Source organism: Engystomops pustulosus, chromosome 4, assembly GCF_040894005.1.
Source record: "Engystomops pustulosus chromosome 4, aEngPut4.maternal, whole genome shotgun sequence".
NCBI classification, from domain to species: Eukaryota; Metazoa; Chordata; class Amphibia; order Anura; family Leptodactylidae; genus Engystomops; species Engystomops pustulosus.
Window position 1 is genome coordinate 192,890,920 of NC_092414.1, and position 20,818 is coordinate 192,911,737.

General features: G+C 41.5%; 1 long non-coding RNA gene across 2 annotated transcripts in view; it reads right to left on the reverse strand.

The window, feature by feature from the left end:
• Positions 1-983: 983 nt before the first annotated feature.
• The window catches only part of LOC140127925 (uncharacterized), a 282,936-nt gene continuing 263,101 nt past the window's right edge, over positions 984-20,818 (reverse strand). Inside the window, exon 4 of one of the 2 annotated variants that reach the window (XR_011855086.1) lies at positions 984-1,159. This is a non-coding gene — a long non-coding RNA (uncharacterized lncRNA). Of the gene's footprint in view, positions 1,160-18,141; positions 18,394-20,818 lie in introns of those variants that run through there. The other variant, XR_011855085.1, reaches the window with a different exon arrangement.

Here is a 20,818-nt window from a genome sequence, read left to right on the forward strand (position 1 = left end):
ACAAAGAGACTACTTTGACCCATTGGCCCATAGGAACATGGAGTTCATCTTTCCCATCCTCATTAACAGGAGAATGAAATGATACGTAAGTCAGTACCTAATGGGGTTGATAATCTACTATTTATATCCCTCAGCTCTTGTGGCTTGGCTGCTCTGTAGCTTAGCTCCATTATAGCCGAGCTCTCATCTTTGACAAGAACTTAGTTACAGTACTTACAGGGGGCCTGAGGTAGTCTGAGACACACACCACTACTTATCACCACTTACAGAGTTGCAGACTATCTCACTGTAGACTATCTTACTGTAAGCACAGTGGTTAAACTGTACGTCCCGTGTTGGAACAGATTTATTTTTTTTATTTTTTATTTTTTTGCTTCCGAAATGGACAGGAATTTACTCACAAGATTGTTGGTGGCCTAGGCAAGGTGTCTTACTGGCTAGGATTGTTGGTATTAAAAGAAACATGACCAATTTGTTACCAAGCAGCTTAACACCTTTCAGATAATGTTTCTTCCATGGTCCAGCATGTTGGCATCATCCAATAAATTAGCGTTGAAGTGAGATATAAAAAGGTTGTATAAAGTCATGGTATAAAGTCAGTTTAGGACTGAAGTCAAGCTCTCTTCACCTGAGAATGATCCCTTTACAATGAATGACAACATCCAACAGACTTTTAGTAGATCACGCTTACTGGATGCTGAAGCATCATTTACAGCATATTGGGCATTTTGAATTAGGGAGAGCTGGACTTCATTTTAGTAAGAATGCCACCATGTCTATAAGATCAACATGATCTGGTAGGTTTTAAGTGGTTGCACATAAAACTGTTTTATTAGGTCAACAAAGTGTTTTATTATGTACATTTGTACTGACATGTTCCCTATAAATCTCTTCCATTAGGCATGTCTCTGCATGTATATGTATCTGTACCTTTGCCTCTTTGTGAGTTTCAGCCTTTCCCTGTTCTCCCCGTGTTGCATCTCTACACAACCTCCTGTTTCTCACTCCTTCAGTCCGTCCCAATGGCAGCCTCCAGTGTGTTTTTTTTTTTCTCTCGGTCCTCACTGACTAGGAGGAGTCCTAATCTCCTGCTACAGGTCTTTCCAAGTTATCAGTGTACAGACATATAAACAAACATCCTGCAGAGTGCACAGAGAGTCTGCACACAGCAATAAATGAAGCATCAGGGATAATGAATCAATTGATAAGCAATTAAGGCAGGAAAAGCACATAGGCAATTTATGTAAAAGAGATGTCAACCCCTTTAATATTATAGGTGTGTCTGTAAGATGCATCAAAGCACCAATCTGCATGCTCAATGTATTCCATAACAAGCCATAACATTGTAAAGTGCTGTGATGTAGTTAGTCTAATCTTTACAGACAAAGCTGTGTTTGTAACCCACCCAAGGTGGAGTGTCGGGTTAGTGCCCAGCAGTGCCACATAGGTCATACTGTATACTCTAATAAAAGGTAAACCTTGTCTTGTGAACTTCACATTCAGGGTCTGGAAATTCTGTATAACTGATGTGGTATCATGTGGGAACTCATGTGTCTTGTAAATACATTAACATACTCCTTTCTTCTCTTGTGAAATGTCTCATGGGCTAAAAACTAAAAATGATTCCCTTCCACAATCCTCTTCCCAGCAGCACCCATTACTACATATCACCATGGGGGCCTGGCTGCATCAGATTTGGCAGCATTCTGGATAGGTCTCTTGTGTGACTCAAGTACATGATACTTAACAAGCCTCCTCATCCTGAGATCTGGCTGCTCCCCCACCTCATCTGCTTTATCATAGACCTGAAGTCCATTATTATAATTACAATCTAGCATTTAGGAAGCAGCAGTATTTTGATGAACAGTAAGTGACAATTGTAGGAACGCTTGATCCGTATCTGATCTGGTGTTCTGGTAGAAGACCACATAGGTGGATGAACCTGGCCAGCATCATATTAGCAGGAAATAAACTTCTCTAATAGTATAGAAAGTTATCCTTCCTTTAAAATTTAGCTACTACCAAGACTACTTAATCTGCCCCTGTTGATAGCCTATCTTTAGGCTAGGTCATTAATATAAGATCAGAGGAGGTCTTCGACCACCACCACCGGTCAGCTCCTTAGGGTGGTGCAGTTCTGTGGTGAGCACTAGCTTCCTCTTTTGAGGCGTCTTACACCAATTCATTGGTTAAATAACCTACTTGTCAATCAGTCGCCTTCGTACTAATACCCTTCACAGCTACAATATATGGCAATCAATGTGCATTATATGTGTAATATTATGGAGTTGGGCCATTAATTAACTTGCTGTTGAAGCAAGTGGACCCAGATGGGACAGATCAACCCTCTGGTCCCAGAAATTCTGGTGTCTTCCTACTGGTCCACACTCAGGAATACACTTTCATCTCCTAGCTAAACTGTATGACCATCCAATTACCATACATTATCATATGAAATGAGATTGATTGCTGTATCCCCTTGCACTCTGTAATAGTTAAATTATTTTGCATTGATCTTAAATAGAACCCGTCAGGCAAAATACCCCCCCTAAACTAAATATATTTTCATAAACTGTCATTAGAAAGCATTGCCTCTATCACATCATTGTCCCTCTACATGCCTGTAAACCAAAGCAATGAGGTCCTAAAGCTGTATGCAAATGACCTGTGAAATGTCCAATGAGTCATTAGCATATTCAAGCTGTCCACCTTATTCATGAGTGGGAGGCACAGCCACACCCCCAGTGCTTGACTGACAGCCTGTATAATGGTGTAATGGCTACTCCATGTGTTTCCTGGTGCTGGCAGGTGTCCTTTAAGTCTGCAAAACTTGTTACATTTGCAGAATTGCACAGTGGTCATTAGCTGGTTTTCCCCAGAATGTACCCACAGGCTGGCGTTAACTCATTTCAGCCCTGTCTGTAATTCAGAGTTAGTAAGTGAGTTAGTTAGCTGGTTAGTTGCTCTCAGTGTGTTCTTAGGTCTCTCTCACCACCTGCCAGGAGACAGATTGGGGGTCCTGTTAGGTGTCCAGAGAAATATCCCTGACACCCAGAAGTTTACACCAAATTCAGCAGCCCATGGAACAGATCTCAACCACTCTTGGTCCTGGGCTGAAGATACTATTACCAAGGCCAGCCACTGACAGACCTGCCATTCCTTTTAAAGGATTTTGTTACCCCATTGCCGATGTTTGAGGTTCTTCACAATAACCCAAACTGTAAGTTATTTTACAAACACTCTCTTTTTCTTTGCTTCACAATACTGGCCCTTAACAAGGGTGGATGAGGCCTAGGACATAGTGCTACCATAACAAAACATGTGGGCTGCAAGCTTCCCACCATCAATCTCCCATCTACATACATTTTCCTGTCAGCCCGGTGTCGTGTTTGTGTATGCAGCAACGACACTGATGCAATCAAGCAGCTGAATGGTGGAGGTGCCAATGTCGGACCAAAACTCCTGGTACTAATGACCTATCCTAAAGGGAGGTAGCAAACCCTAAGGGACAAATTTGCTTTTCAAGCTACCAGGGTGCAAGTGGGCTATCATGCGGACATTCATGCCTTGGCATGTTCATATTTTGTAATCAAAATACACTAATTGTCAATATGGGAAAATACAAAAGATTAACTGAGATGGAGAGGCAAGAAGGGAGTATGTAACAATGGGAAATATTTATCAATCTGTTAATGAAAAAGTTCCATTGTAATTTGCACAAAAACTGAGTAGGCCACATTTATCATGGACAGTTTTTAGACACTTTTAAAACTAGTATGTTTTGTACTAGAAACGTACAAAAAGTGGGGGTATCTTCATGAAAAAGTGCCTCAAGAACCATGCAAGGTGACAAAACTCCAAAACTCCACACTGCAGGCTCTCTTTTTTCCTGGGCACCTCTTTGTGCCGGTCTCACATGCTAATCACTTGTAGGAAAAAAAATCGTGATTCTAGGCTGCCCCGGGGCAAAGTTGAGATTTGACGACCCCTAGTTACAAACGGACCTCAGGATGTTGATAATTTACTGTACTTTAGTCCTAGGCTACAATGATCAGCTGTAACAGTTATCAAATGTGTCTGTAATGAAGCTTTATTGTTACTCCTGATTCTTACGACAACCCAACATTTTTTAAAATCCAATTGTCACAGAGACCAAAAATGATAAAAGATACAGTTCCGACTTACATACAAATTCAATTTAAGAACAAACCTACAGAACCTATCTTGTATGTAACCCAGGGACTGCATGTATAGTGGTATATTTTGGGGATGGAATTTCCCCTTCATTGGGTTATACATTGTCTAATAATAAAGAAAGCACCTCTAAATCAGTGTTTGGATCTCGATTTGTAGATATAGGGGCAGATTTATCAAGCAGTCTGAAAGTCAGAATATTTCCAATTGCCCATGGCAACCAATCACAGCTCCCCTTTAAAATATTCATGAGCACTGGTGAAATGAAAGCTGAGCTGTGATTGGTTGCCATGGGCAATTGGAAATATATTGACTTTCAGACTGCTTGATAAATCTGCCCCATAGTGTTTGTGCATATTTTTATGCAGATGTATGGTTGGAGGACCCAAAATCTCTTCTTAGTAAATCCTGCAGCACAGACCTGAATTACAAACTGCGGCCAAAAGTGTTATACTGGGGCACATTTACTTACCCGGTCCATTCGCGTTCCAGCGGCGGCTTCTTGGGCGAGCGTTCGGGTTTTCCGGTGATTCATGAAGGTCCTGCGCCCGATGTCCACCAGGTGTCGCTGCTGTGCCGAAGTCCGCCGAGGTGCCCCGGAGTTCATCGTCTTCATCGTGGTGCATGTGAGAATGGCCCGTGCGACCAATTTTTCTTTTAAATGCGGCGGTTTTTCCGAATCCATTGGGTTATCATTCGGCCACGCCCCCCAATTTCCGTCACGTGCATCCCAGCGCCGATGCGCCACAATCCGATCCTGTTCGCCAAAATCCTGGGGCAATTCAGGGGAAATCGGCGCAAATCTAAAATATTCGGGTAACACGTCGGGAAAACGCGAATTGGGCCCTTAGTAAATGACCCCCATTGTGTAGACTATGGTGTTATGGCTTTTGCTTATAATGGGAGTCTTGGCTACAGATCTTCCCTACAGCACATGAGTGTAGCCAATGGACCCCAATGACCGCCAATTAATGGGAGCAGTGTGAACAGAGAACAGCACCATTCATTATTTTATATTTTTTGGGGTTTTGTTTGAGTAAAGAACAAGACCCTATAATAGGGTCGACACTATAATCTTATGTTTTGTAGAACTAGCCCCAGCGTCAGCATCATACAGAAAATAATAGAGCAGGCTGAGTTATATAAACTATAAGTGGTATCTCAGGAAATCGCCTCGGTGGACAGCATTACCTATCTTAAAGGAGCGCAGTAAATTGATGTAGGAATATGCTGAGACATCAGATTTACAATGCTTGCCACATGGTTGGGGTTACTGCTGGTTATTTTAGCTGTCAGCAGACTCAGCACTTGTTCACACTCTGACCTTATTCTGTTTGAACCTTCTATGTAACAGTTTCCATATTCTCATGTACGCAAAATCTTGTTTTCTATATCTTTAAGGCCCTTTAATGCGAGAATCATAGTTGTAGATGCAAGTGTACAAATAGATCAAAGACATTCATGGAGAGAAGACTTCAGTCTCCGAACACATAAATTCTCCCTAATTTTCTTATTTGAACTGTCGCCAATACCCTGATCAATGTCTTATCTAACCTACTTTGATTCTTATATTGCTTTGCAATAATAGTGGTTTTACTTTAATTGTGCCAAAATACCTATCCTTAAGGAATACACTAAAAGGTGTGCTTTTAGGATTATGCAGATCACTCCTTATATTTATAATAGTTATTAGGAATCCACAGCCTCCTAATCCACCTGACTGATACTACTATTTGATCCTGTCACCTATGGCCGAGTTTGGTCTCTCACTAATTTAGGATTACTGTACGGAACCTGGAATCATTAACTGAAAGTACATGCTGAGTTCCATTCTGTGATTCTAGGTTTGGTCCAGTAAATCCTGCAAGCATGTGCAACACCCCTGCCAATACAATGGCTAGGGAGTAGTTGCGAACAGCGCCCTCTCCAGGTTAGGAACTGATAGAGGGAATCGCAAACCCTCCAGGAAGGTTCCAGAACCTTAGCACTATGTATTAGCAGTTGTAGATTCTGCCTGATTAGGCAAGGGTTAAGCATATGTGAATTGTCATCCAATTGTATTCCCTTATGTAAGCTGGAGTGTGATTGGAGAGTTAGCCACTACCTGACCAGTTTAACAAAACCCCTGGACAGGGAGGGGCTAGGTTAGTCAGTCAGTTCCAGAAAGAGCTTAGAACACATGCTCTGACCACAGGCCTCCTAGGTCCCAGCTCTTACCACAAGAGCACATGTTCTTGGAACCTAGCTCTCTTGCAGAGCACACCTTCCAGAACACACTGAGTGAAGAGAGACAGTGTCTGTACACCATCAGCACTGACACACAGCAAAACCCAGGACTCATAGATGCAGCATCCACAGATTGGACACAGCTACATCCCAGCCTGCATCTACTTCTGGCCTCTATCTAAGGCTGGTTAATTAACTAATTCCTGAGGACACTCTCCATAACCACTCCAGTAATCCGGAATCCTCAGCAATCCAGAATCTGTTCCGAAATCGTTTAGCCCGTTGCCTGCTGTTCTTCCAATAAAGAATTGTGAGTTGTTTTGCACAACATTGCCTCCGTCTGATCCCTAGATAAGGCTGTACCACCAAGGGCTCCCCATCCATCACCCAGGGACATACATTACAGACATTAAGGGGTTGCCCCAGGGAGAACCATACATCAGCCTCTCCCTCCCTATTTCTTGCACACACCATCCGGCTGGAGACCTGCCAGGCTGTAGGACAGGCCTCCAGTCCCCATACCAAGCACCGTGACATCAGCGTTCCTAGGCTGCAACCGCCAGCCACTAAGGTATTCTGGGCCATGGCTATCTCCAGGCCCCAAGAAAAAGGCTAAACCCTGGTGGGGGATGTTGCATATGGAACAAGTTTGGTCCCGATTAAGGATTACTGCTCCTTGCACTTAATAGACCCGCTGCTTTTTGGCTACATGTTTTTATCTTTATATCCATCTTATGATGCTAATAACTTTTTCATACTTGGGTGTACAAAGCTGTGTAAGGCAAAAATTTTTGCGATATCAGATGACCTTTTCATTGTTACCATTTTGAGGACTGTACAACCTCGATCACTTTTTGTAAAATTTTTTATATGTTGCAAAATGGCAAAAAAAGTGGCGTTTTGGACATTTGGGGCACAATTTTCTGTTACAGGGTTCAACGCCGGGGAAAACGGTTATTATATTTTGAAAGAAGGGACATTTGGGATGTGGGGATATCTAACATGTTTATGATTTTACTTTATTTATTTAAATTCTTGGGAAATAGGGGTATTTAAACTTTGGTATTTAATCTTTTTTTTACTGTTATTTAGGTTACTTTAACCCTTTCCCGTAGCAGTCCTTTTATGTTTTGGAGTTTTATTTTTCAGTCTCCACCTTCAAAAATCTATAACTTTCTTTATTTTTACACGTAAAGAGCTATGTGATGGCTTGTTTTCTGCGTAACAAATTGCAATGCGCATTGACAGTATCTAATATTCCATGCCGTGTACTGAGAAACAGGAAAAAATCCAAATGCAAATGTAATTAGTGAAAAAATTAATTTGTGCCATTTTGCTGTGGGCTTGGATTTTACGGTTTTGACTGTGCACCCCAAATTTCATGTCTACTTTATTCTTTGGGTTGGTACGATCACAGGGATACCAAATGTATAAAGGTTTTATAATGTTTTCATACATTTACAAAATTAATTTTGCCGATTTCTGCCACTTATAACTTTTTAAGTAAAGGAGAAATTGAAGTCACTCCCAAGGTAGTACGGGTGCATTGAATAGGATACAAACCCTTGCAGAATCAGAGAAATTCGGCACTCAGTTTTGAAAATGTCTTTATTTATGATATACAGGCAATCCAATATTATAGTGTGTAACGTGGATTGAGAGGGATAGCATAGGAGTTAAGTATATGATCGGATACACTGCTGTAGCGCAGGCTGAAAGGAGGAGTGCGCACTCCTCCTTTCAGCCTGTGCTGAATGAACCAGTCACAGGCAGATAGCAATATTTATAAAGGTCTGCAGAGAAAACTGTTACGTTTTGAGGGATTACATAGACAGGAGGAGGAATCAGTGTAGGTTTAGAGAAAAGAAAGAGAAAGTTACATGCAGTTAGGGAATGTGATAGACCTGTCATAAGAGATGGGTTTTTAAGGCACGTTTGAAAGTTTGGTAATTAGGTATTAGTTTGATAGTTCAAGAAAGTGCATTCCAAAGACTAGGTGCAGCTCAGGAGAAGTCCTGGAGAAGTGAGTGGGTGGTTCGAATTAAGGAGAAAAGTAATCTTAGATCCCTGGAGTATCAAAGAACACAGGCTAAGTGATAGACTGAGATGAGGCCAGTGAGTTAACTCATTTAACTCAAAAGGTACTTTAACCCTAGGTTGTCTGATCCTACCATATACTGACATACTACAGTATGGCAGTATATAGGAGTTTTACTGATCGTGTTTTACAGTGTTCAATGTCTACAGTATGGCAGTATATGTGGATTTTCCACATCATCTATTACATTGTGCCACTGGCACATTGTAACAGATGTACAGAAATGTGACAGATCCAAGGCTATCATGGCGACAGATCATAGCTGCATGAAGACTTCACAGGGAGCGACAATCAAAACAAAGATGGCACCAGTGGCAATGACAGGATTAACACCTACTATCGATGGTAGAAACAATTGCGAGTGTTAGCGATGGGTGTTTTCTGCAGTATGCAGCAAACCCCATGTCTTTATTAAGCAGTCTTTTGTTTTTTTAATTAATTAAATAAATAGATAGATAATTAATGCTGAATGAACCAGTCACAGGCAGCTATTAATATTTATAAAGAAAACTTAGAGAAAAGAAAGTGAAAGTTACATGCAGTTAGGGAATCTGATAGACCTGTCATAAGAGATGCGTTTTTAAGGCACGTTTGAAAGTTTGATAATTAGGAAACTAACCACCTCCAATACATAAAAAAAACTATTTATACTCACTTCTGCGCCTCTTCACCTTGATCCCGTCGCTGTCTTGACACGCTGAGATCGGCTGGGAGAGGGAGGTGCAAGGTCGTGCATAATTGGAGCAGGCTGGAGCGCCGGACATCTTGTCCCCGTGCTCTGGGCGGCTAATCTAGGTAAACTCGCCATTACAAGATTAGCGACGGACAGCGTAGTGACCAAGATGAAGAGGAGCGGGGATGAGTATTAATAGGTTTTTTTATGCTTTTGAGGTGCTGCATAGATCTTCAATTGCTACCTAATATATCACCTCATGATATAATAAGGAAATAAGGAAATTGGGGGGCGTGCCATTGGACAATCCGACTGATTCAGAATGAGCTAGGGATTTAACTTTCAAATATTGCCGCAATACAATGCACTTACATGCATCAGGAAGAAGAAGATGAACTCCGGCAGACGATCTTAGTGCACTTTCGTGAACTCCGCAGGACCGGGTATGTTATTGAGCCCCATTTTCTTTAGAAATTTTCCTCAAGTGTTTTTGATAAAAGCTAAAAGTAACAATGGTGATTGAGGACGCAATGATGGTTTTGAACCACTGATTATAGGACACTGCACAATAGGAGGCAGAAAATTTCATCATAAACCCTCTTAGGATTTCAATAAAAACTTTTTGCAAATCTCATAGGTTTTTGAAGAAGTGTAAAAATCAACTCTGAAAAATTACACACAAAATGAACATTCCCTGAATGTTAGTCACTTGAATCTTTTTTTAAGCTGCAACTAAATATTTTTCAGAATGTCTTGTGTGTGATGTTGTGTCCCTTCTGTGATCTTGAGTCACTGGGAGATCTAAAGCGTATAGATTCAAATGATGGATGATAAACGCATGTTGAGTTAACTAGCTTCATAGCAACTGCAGTCCCAGCAAAAGAAACAACTTGCCGTTTTATCCAAGGGAGGTGAATCAGACCGGTGAGATTATAAGTGGGAGACAACGTAATGCCAAGCAACAGCATGCATCACGGGGTGTGGAGCCACATTAGCAATAGTAACAGTGTTTCTTATCTGCGTAATACGGTGAACAATTGGTGATAATAACCTTCGAAACACAATACATTTACTGTAAGTTCATCCAGACACCTTCAAAGCGAGGTCCTGAAATTTTGACTTGGAACTGATGAAAAAAGGAAATGCTTAAAGTAATCGCGCAGAGTTGCAATTATTATGTTATACTATAGGAACCATTTACTATTTGGCCAAGGGCAACAGCAAGACACTTCAAATTTAAGGTCCTACATATCAGATGTTAACACTGTCCATTCCATTCTATGCCGCCTTTTATTGCGAGCGTGCTTTCTGAGTTTACATTGAACGCCATGAGGTAGAAGAAATAAAAAACAGAAACAGAGGATGGCGCCTCGGGTAATTACATTTGGTAGATGTTAATGATGATCAGAAGATTCTCACCTGGAGACTTCTTTGTTAATTGCGTATCGCCACGTACGAGTACGAATACAAGACGAGACCTCCGATTCTTGGCAGAGATGTCTTGAGTGAGTATACCTGCGGCTCCCGAAATGGGCTGGTAGCCAATAATTAAATGGACGAATGTAGTCCGTCGCAGGGATCTTGACGTCAGCGGGACGCTGACACACTATGATGTCAGCGAGCGGCTGAAGTCATGGTGACTGCGTTGGACTGTGCGGGGACACAGAGCTGATGCCGGAGCATCACTGTATAGAAGAGGACTTGCCAGAGGGAGTTGGAAGATGTTTGTTTTTTTCCTACAGGCATTATGTTGGGGGCAGGGGCTGCAGGCCATATACTAGGAGGCCGGCAGGCTATATACTACAGGGGGCCGGCAGGCTGTATACTACAGGGGGCCGGCAGGCTATATACTACAGGGGGCCGGCTGGATATATACTACATGGGGCTGGCAGGCTATGTACTACAGGGGGCTGGCAGGCTGTATACTACAGGGGGCTATCAGGCTATATACTACAGGGGACTTGCTGGCTATATACTGGGGGGCTGTGACAAATTAATTTCCCACACTTGGCTTATACTCGAGTCAATAGGTTTTTCCAGTTTTTTTGTGTTAAAATTAGGGGTCTCAGTTTATACTTGAGTATATGCGGTAATTTGAATAAAGGAAGAATGAAAAGGTCGGACAGTCCCCAAAAGGGTAGTAAAGGTACCCATCCAGCAAAAAGATACAACTTACACAGGCCAGTACGCCGAATTATGAAAAAAGTTATTGGTGGCAAAATATTTAAAAATTAAATGAAAATTTATTTTTGTACATAATATAAATTTGATATCTCCGGGATTATATCAGGCAAAAGATTAAAGGGGAGGTGCCACTTGGAGCACAAGTCGTAAAAACAGAGGCTGCAAGAAAATGGTGCAAATGAGTTTTTTTTTGTCAACTTCACATCATTTGGAATTTTTTCCAACTTCCCAGTATACTACATGGAAGTACAAGCCCTCATACAGATCTGTATATGGAAAAATTAAAAAGTTATGGCTTTTGAAAGTAGGGAAAGAAAAACCTGAAACGTAAAATCGAAAAAAGGGGCGGCTAGGGGTTAGGGTTTCCCTCCATAAAGATCCATTTGCAGTAGATTGGAATTACTCTTATAATTTGTAGGAAGACGGGTTTTGTAAACCAAACAACTCTTTTAGTACAGTAAAGAACAAAGAATATAATTCTGAACTGAAAAATTCACAAGAAAGTCATATGTTTGATCCTTCAAGGGAACGTCCTCCACAGCCGCACGCCCACCTTGTGTACAGACAATGTTGTGCTAAGATGACATTAGTCATCATTAATAAGACGATAATTGAAGAAACAGACTGTTGAACACAATGGGGAAAATTACATTGAGTCTGATTACGACAACTGATTTGGATAAGTGAAGATATTCAGCATGATCAGTGGTCTTCAGAATTCTCTGACTTTTGTCTGTCGGTTGCAGGAATGAGCCATCCAAGTTTCAAAAGGCTATTTTTCCCATATTATCATGTTAATCAGTCTCTGCTGGTTACTATCTACCAGTCGGCAGGGGTTGACTTATATCCTGACATGATGAAAATTGCCTTTTGCAACACGGCTAAGAATGTGACCGGTTAGAAAGTAGAGGTAGGGATCCTACAACTCAAGTCACAAGCATGAAAATGCACACTGCAAAATGTTTGTTTGTGATCTTGAGCCTTGAAAAAGGACAGAATTTGATAGAGAAACGAAGGAAAATAAGAGTTATTTTGCAGATTTCAATAATCTGGGTATTTTTCAAACAAATTCTCCTCTACCTATATTAAAATAAATGCATTAGCCAACGGGGGCAGTCTGTGCTATGTGCAGGGGGCGCCAGATTCACGAATTGTGGGATTTCAAGGTCCAAGCCCATATGAAGTCCGTCACTGAGCATCTGGAAGAGCCAGTGGAGGTATGAGAGAAGGTCATCTGGTCAACTGAGAATTTTTGGTATCAACTCCACTCAACATGTTTGGAGGAAGTAGCAGGATTAGTACAACTTCAAGAACACCACCCCAGCCCTGAAGCATGAGGGTGGAAATAACATACTTTGGAGGTCCATTTCTGCAAAGTGTACAGGACGACTGCCCAACGTTGAAGGAAGGGTGGATGAAATGTGGGCCAAAAACCTCCTTCCCTCAGTAAGAGAATTGGAGATGGGTAGTGTCTGGGTCTTCCAGTATGACAACGACCAGAAACTTTTGACCAGGACAACTGTGGAGCCACTTTGTAAAAATAATTTCAAGGTTCTGAAGTGGTCTAGCCTGCCTCCAGACCGGAACCCAATAAAAAATCTTTGTAAGGATCTGAAACTCAATGTTGACCAGTGACAGCCTCGGAACCTGAAAGTTGTGGAGAAGATCAGTATGGAGAACTGGGCCAAAATCCCTGCTGCAAGAAATCCCAAACTTGCAGAACTACAGGAAACTTCCAAACTCTGCAACTGCACTGTACCAAATATTAAGTTCTGTTTTTCAAATACTTATTTAGTGCAAATCAAATCAATCGTTTAGAAATCATACAATGTGATTTTCAGGATTTTTCTAGATTCTGTCCTCTTTATAGACCTCTCCATTTTTTTCTATATTTTCTTACAAATTGCATTTTAAATATATATATTTTTTTCTTTACAAATTCTTTTACTTCATACATGTTTGGCAACAAAGACTACAACAAGACTACCTCAACGTTCTGTACAGAAATTCATTCAGTTCAATAAAACCACAATTCCAATTTCAATTGCTCTAAACTTTATACTGTAGATGTGAAAACATTATTGGCAGAGTTTCTGGATAGTGAGGGGCCCAAATACCCCCTTTTTTGCATTGAATACTTCCAAGTAGTAAGATGCTTAGTTATACCGTATAACCATAGGTTTGTGCAGGTATTTTTGTAAATACATACATATTTTATTTATAAAGATAGAGAATTATATTTTCATACCCGTTGATGATTTGCTTAATATTTTGATGTTTTTCAGCAATTTTAAAGCATTAACATGATATTTCACAGCAGAACAAGACTCAGTAATGGAGAAAAGCCAGTGATATTGATTCTCAAAAAGAAGAAATACTCCAAACTCTAATCCAAAGGGCTTCGACACATTTTGATCCCACATTAGCCCTGCAGCTGGACAGAGATGCAGTCCCTGGTGGGGTGGGGGGAAGCAAAGTCTTACATCTTGCCTTCAGGAGAAGACAGGCTTCTTCAGCTTTCAGTTCAAAGATCCTGAGCAGACAGGAAAAGAGCCAGAAAAAGATTTGTCAAAAGACACTTGGATCGGACTTGATCAAACCTGCTGCTGGCGATTTCGGCGCAATTTATTGTACGGGCAAATCATTGCACAATGGAAGCAGAAGTAACAGGACTTTCATCTAAAACTTTATAAGTATCTATACACATGTCTAACCTGAACATGGTGGCCTATTCTGTAAGTAAAGGTATGCGAATATTAATATATTTTTTCCATTTTGATCACTCGTTAATTTTTACATATTACAGGACAGGCTTCTCTAAATTTAAAGGGCCAGCACGCCATTAATTGGTCCTGGTCATTTTTACAGATTCTATTTAAGCCTGCCTCTTCCTGCAAATCCTGCCAGATCTTTGTGCCTCACAGCCTTAGAAAAAGCTCCCCAGCGATATTCCTGCGTTCCTGTGTATTCCTGCCTTCCAGTGTGTTCCTGCTCCTGAGTCCTGTGTTACGAGAGTTCCTCCGTGTTGCTGTGTCCCGTGTGCCTGTGTTTCCGTTTCCCATCTGCCTGGACCTCCCGGTGCTGACCCCGGATTGGAGTTGACCCTGCATCTCTGCCGCCTGCCATTACCCTGTGCCTGGACCCAACCACGAGACTGTCTCCTTCTAAGGTTCCTGCCTGTGGAACGACCTGGTGGCACCCTGCTGCAGCAAGACCATCCACTTTGTGGCGGGCTCTGGTGAAGACCAGGTGCCACTTAGACTCCGGTCCCAGGTGTCGGCTAGTACCATCTCTCGCGGTGGTTCAGTGGATCCACACATCCCAAATCCTGGCAATGGGTAAGTGTCCCTGATTCATGATAGAATTAGATGGTCATTTCCTTTAAGGGAGATGTGAGTTTATAACTTTTGTACATGCTGTGACCTCAATGTGCATTTCTACTGACAATGAAGTCCTATTAGTGATGTCTAGTGCGTCTACAGAGATCAATCATTGTTGTAGGCATTAGGACACAAACTAATTGTTATAATATTTTAAAAGGAACCAAAACATTGTACCAAATTAGTTCCAACGTAATCCAATGGTCATTGTTGAAGTGGTTTTCCTTGGTTTGACAGCAAGAATACAGTCATTTACTGGACTTTTCTTGACATTTAACCTGCCATAATCTCTCTGGTCCCAGCTGTACTGGTATGTATATATATATATATATATATATATATATATATATATATACACTCACCGGCCACTTTATTAGGTACACCTGTCCAACTGCTCGTTAACACTTAATTTCTAATCAGCCAATCACATGGCGGCAGCTCAGTGCATTTAGGCATGTAGACATGGTCAAGACAATCTCCTGCAGTTCAAACCGAGCATCAGTATGGGGAAGAAAGGTGATTTGAGGCCTTTGAACGTGGCATGGTTGTTGGTGCCAGAAGGGCTGGTCTGAGTATTTCAGAAACTGCTGATCTACTGGGATTTTCACACACAACCATCTCTAGGGTTTACAGAGAATGGTCCGAAAAAGAAAAAACATCCAGTGAGAGGCAGTTCTGAGGGTGGAAATGCCTTGTTGATGCCAGAGGTCAGAGGAGAATGGGCAGACTGGTTCGAGCTGATAGAAAGGCAACAGTGACTTAAATCGCCACCCGTTACAACCAAGGTAGGCAGAGGAGCATCTCTGAACGCACAGTACGTCAAACTTTGAGGCAGATGGGCTACAGCAGCAGAAGACCACACCGGGTGCCACTGCTTTCAGCTAAGAACAGGAAACTGAGGCTACAATTTGCACAAGCTCATAGAAATTGGACAGTAGAAGATTGGAAAAACGTTGCCTGGTCTGATGAGTCTCGATTTCTGCTGCGACATTCGGATGGTAGGGTCAGAATTTGGCGTCAACAACATGAAAGCATGGATCCATCCTGCCTTGTATCAACGGTTCAGGCTGGTGGTGGTGGTGTCATGGTGTGGGGAGTATTTTCTTGGCACTCTTTGGGCCCCTTGGTACCAATTGAGCATCGTTACAACGCCACAGCCTACCTGAGTATTGTTGCTGACCATGTCCATCCCTTTATGACCACAATGTACCCAACATCTGGCTACTTTCAGCAGGATAATGCGCCATGTCATAAAGCTGGAATCATCTCAGACTGGTTTCTTGAACATGACAATGAGGTCACTGGACTCAAATGGCCTCCACAGTCACCAGATCTCAATCCAATAGAGCATCTTTGGGATATGGTGGAACGGGAGATTCGCATCATGGATGTGCAGCCGACAAATCTGCGGCAACTGTGTGATGCCATCATGTCAATATGGACCAAAATCTCTGAGGAGCTTCCAGCACCTTGTTGAATCTATGCCACAAAGAATTGAGGCAGTTCTGAAGGCAAAAGGAGGTCCAACCCGTTACTAGCATGGTGTACCTAATAAAGTGGCCGGTGAGTGTATATTATATATATATAAGTTTTGCTCACAGCCTGTTGCTGCTCCGTGGTTTCTCAAACGATGAGAAATTCAGACGGATGCAGGTTTACACATCTCTGGCACAAAGAAAAGGAGCTGTAGCTGAGAAACCCACAACATTAGAGTGAAAAAAAGAAAGAAGAATTGGATTTAGCAAAGGGTGGGCTGAGATGTTCTCTATTGACAAGTGTTTGAGGAAGATAATGTTGGTACACAACTACAGTCAATGAGGGGAACGGCAGAGCTCAAGGTCAGGACTCAGAATACAAAGAGTGGGCAGTAATCTCCAGACTTCACTTTCCACAGCTTGTTCTGGACATCTGATACCGGTTTTCATTTCTGCGGCGGTCAGCAAAAAATAAAATAATAACACATACAATGTAACCAAGGTAGACCATTGCTGTGCTTCACTGCTAACTGATACCATGCGGCAAAATGCCTTGCCTAGAAGAAAATACCCCATTCTGATAATATATCTTTCATGTTTTCTTCACTCCAGCAAAACCTCTCACCAGTAATTGTGTTTTACCTTAAATAAAACCCTTGCTGCATCCTCATAAGTGCTAGTGTAAAGTATACATATAAGCAGTCATCGGGAAGGATAATATAAAGGTCATAGAAGGATGACATCAGAAGGCATGGTAGCTTACTACAGCATCTACGATACTTCTATAGTCTCCATTGTCTCTCTTGATAGATACATGTAAATACAGAGCAATTGGGTACTAAAAGTAATGGACAGTACCATGAACAGTTCATTGATTTCAATGGGAATGGGCAATTCAATGGGAATGGGTAAGTTTTCCCACACATTAATGGGGGTCACAGCAGCAGGAAACAATACTATAGTAAAATGGGATTGTGCCAAGTGGAAAACACTTTTAATTGTTAAAACATCACAATGCCTGCTCTGTACTAGGAGAGATGGTTGTCGTTGGATCTACATGCAGTCCCATTAAGCCATGTAAAAATAGCGTAGCTATTGTATATGGTTCATAAAAAAATATGGTGGAAAGTTGTTCCAAATGAAATAAAATCAAAAAACAAGGGGCACTGTCTCCATCTGGAGAAAACAAGGTTTAATCATCAGAGGCGACAGGGCTTTTTTACTATGAGAACTGTAAATTTGTAAAATAGCCTGCCTCAGGTGCTGGTCACAGCAGGGACAGCAGAGAGCTTCAAGAAAGGGTCTAGATGCCTTTTTACACCTAAATAACATTGATGGCTATGTTATATATAGTGCTGGGTAACAGGACCTCCTTGGTTGAACTTGATGGACATTTTTGCAACCGTATAAACTATGATACTTACTATGATACTATATAACACCAGTATCAGCCTATCATGATAACATGAGGACAGCCCTGAGATCAAAGACTAAAGTAGTGGACACAAAAAAGCAGATAGCGCTCCGATACAGTAGTAGGTGTGAACAAGAAAGTCCAGAGTAGGCTAGGCTCACAATCCCGTATGGGGGGAGAGGTTACCTGCACTGGATGTTTGAGAGACAGTATAGCAATAGGATGCTCAATCCTCATTCTGGAGTAAAATCCTAATAAAAGTAATATGTAGGTTACAAAATAGGACAGAGGGGTGCCAAAAAGGGAGCTACAGAACTGCTATATTCCTCTTCCCTCTAAAATTATCATAATGTTCATGTGGACAAATAAATTGACCCCATCTGACCTATGGAGTATCATAAAAGCATAAAAGTAACACAATGGAAGTTGATGTAAAATAATATTTCTATAATACATAAAACTTCTATTATGAAAGACAATATTTCAGCCCTTTAATAAAATACCAGGGATTGAAAGAAACTGTATATCTGATACAAGATCTAATTTTAAATCTATAAGTGAGTGGACGCTTGTCATGATAGCAAAGGTTACTTCCCTCACAGGAGTCCTCCTACCTGATCTTGTACTTTTAGTCTTTGACATCCCAATGTTCAAAAACTTACAACTTCTTCAGTCTTCTTCTAACAAGCATAATCCTTGTTTTTGTAGGGCTTCCATGACGGAGACGAACTGAGGTTGGCCCTTCTGTCCTATGAACATTCAGATTGAAACTGGGTCAAGCTAAGTCCAGGCATCAATATAGACAAGACAACATGGTCTTAGAGGAAACAATTGATGTTGGTCTACAGTTGCTTTGGTCCATCAGAGGAGATGATTCTTCATCTACACAGAACATGACTACTTTGAAATGTCTTGTATTCTTTTTGATATCTTTGTACACATCATTAAGAAGATAACAGATCATCGTTAAGATCTAACAGGTTTGTCCCTTAAGATACCAACCCTAGTGACAAGTTATTAGGCCAGACTTAATCAAAAGTGACTAAGTGCTCATGAGTGTGCGGCAGATTACTGAACACCTGCGCACGATCTTCAATTATCTGGTGCCGCTGCACCGCTCGGGATGTGTGCACCAACTTTTTTTTGGTGCAACTTTAATATACAGCGTACGACACAATTCTGTCGAGTCGCTGTATTAAATGTGTAGCAAACACCGACTAAGCAGTTACATGCCCCTTTAAGGGCACACTTTTTCTGTTTTGCTGGCACAGTGCATCCACGACACAAAACTGGAACAGACAGTTAAATACAGGTGCAAGATCCAAAGACGTTCTTTTTTAGTGCAAAGTCAGACAGAAAACTGGTGCAGCTACAATAATAGATCTGGCCCATTGTCTTCAAACTACAAATTAGAGGGTCTTCTGCTTGCCCTAATAGTGTATCAGAGACATTTGTATTACTATTGTGCATACATAACATATTCTAAGTTGATTTCTAATTTGAATAAAGTATCTATGGGACTCATATTTCATCTTCAAACCAACAGTGAATTAGTTATACGATATACAGCCATGCTAAATAGGGGGAGGAAATATTATGTGGGTCCTCTGTGGTCCAGCAGAGAATTTCTCAGCAGTAAGGGGCTCACGCTGAAGCTTTTCTCTTTATTGCACACATATATCTATAGGGGTTACACACCACCAGTAATTGTGAGCTATGGGAATCAATGACATAGTTCCTTGTATGCAAACTAATGAATATAACAGAACACTTAGGATTAGTTTTTGCATGTTTGATTCTAATGGTTTGCTGGAAAAATTTCCTCTGCAAAATCTTCTTAGCATTGTCTACGTGCCCATAGCAGTACTGTCTGGCATAATTTGAGGGTGTGCATAGGATGTGGTTGCTCCACGGTCCAGAGTCTTTAAGAGTCTTTGAGGGGAACCTGTCACCACATTTTCATTAGAGCCAGTGACAGGTTCTAATAGAGCCCTATTAAAAAACTGACACCCTTATTGTAGCCAAAAATTCCCTCACATCCTCATAAATCAACCTGATGTATATAACCTGGCATCAGAGGGGGCGTGTCCTGCTTGGACGGCCCCTCCCATCTACTCTTCCACATGCCTCTTCTCAGCATGTCATTTGTCCAGGGTAAAGTCATCTAAGGTCCTTTACCCAATTACGTTTGAAATGCTTACCCCGTGTATATATCTGATCACATGAAATCACAGCAGCCTCCATGGACTTCTACTTTTCCATATGCCTCCATGGAGGCTGCTGTGATTTCATGTTATCAGATACATACATAGGGTAGACATTGCAAATGTAACAGGACCTTAGATGACATCCCCCTGGTCACAAGATATGAAGTGCCCAATGAGGTAGAAGAGTTTTCTGTCAAAGTTCCACACATCAGGACAAGGATGTAGGGTGGATATTTTGGGTGGATTAATTTAAATTGCAGGTTTTCTTTGAGAGCCCATTAATCTTTAAGAGCCCATATTTCTTCCTTATGCATGCGTATGTCCGTAAGTGACGCCTGATGATGCGTCCGCCTGTGCAGAGTGTGCTGATGCCTATGGCCAGAACTGACCTGGTGATCCCAGACACATCAGCACCAATTGCATCCTGGCCCGGAGTGAAGAAGGTGTGAAGAAGGTGGAAAGTAATGGCTACTGTGGGGATCACTTGGTATTGGCTTCTGTGGGGGGGGGGGGCACTTTGATGTGGCTACTGTGTGGGTTCTATGATTATTGACTACTGTGGAGGCAATGTGACTATATTGGCTACAGTGGGGGCACTGTAATTATAATCACCTATTGTTGCGACAAGGGAGTAAGGTAAGTCTCTACCTACAGGCACAGAGAGGACTGCAGGTAAAAAAAAAATGCTAAAAAATGAAGATTACAAGTCACATAATGATCAGTAACTTAATGCTCACATAATGTTCAGTTACTTAACACATTGCAAAAATGATTGCTGCAAAGTTTGCAGAAAGCTGAGGTGAGCTGTAGGTATCTGGTAGCAGTTGTATTGTGCACACATATGCCGTGCATGACGCTTCTTCAGTACATGCTGATTGCTTTATTTCCCATGTTCTATTTCCCTTACTTCAGAACGTCCCCCTTAAAATATATGGCTTGTTTGTTTTTCGGCGTTCGGCTCTATAGG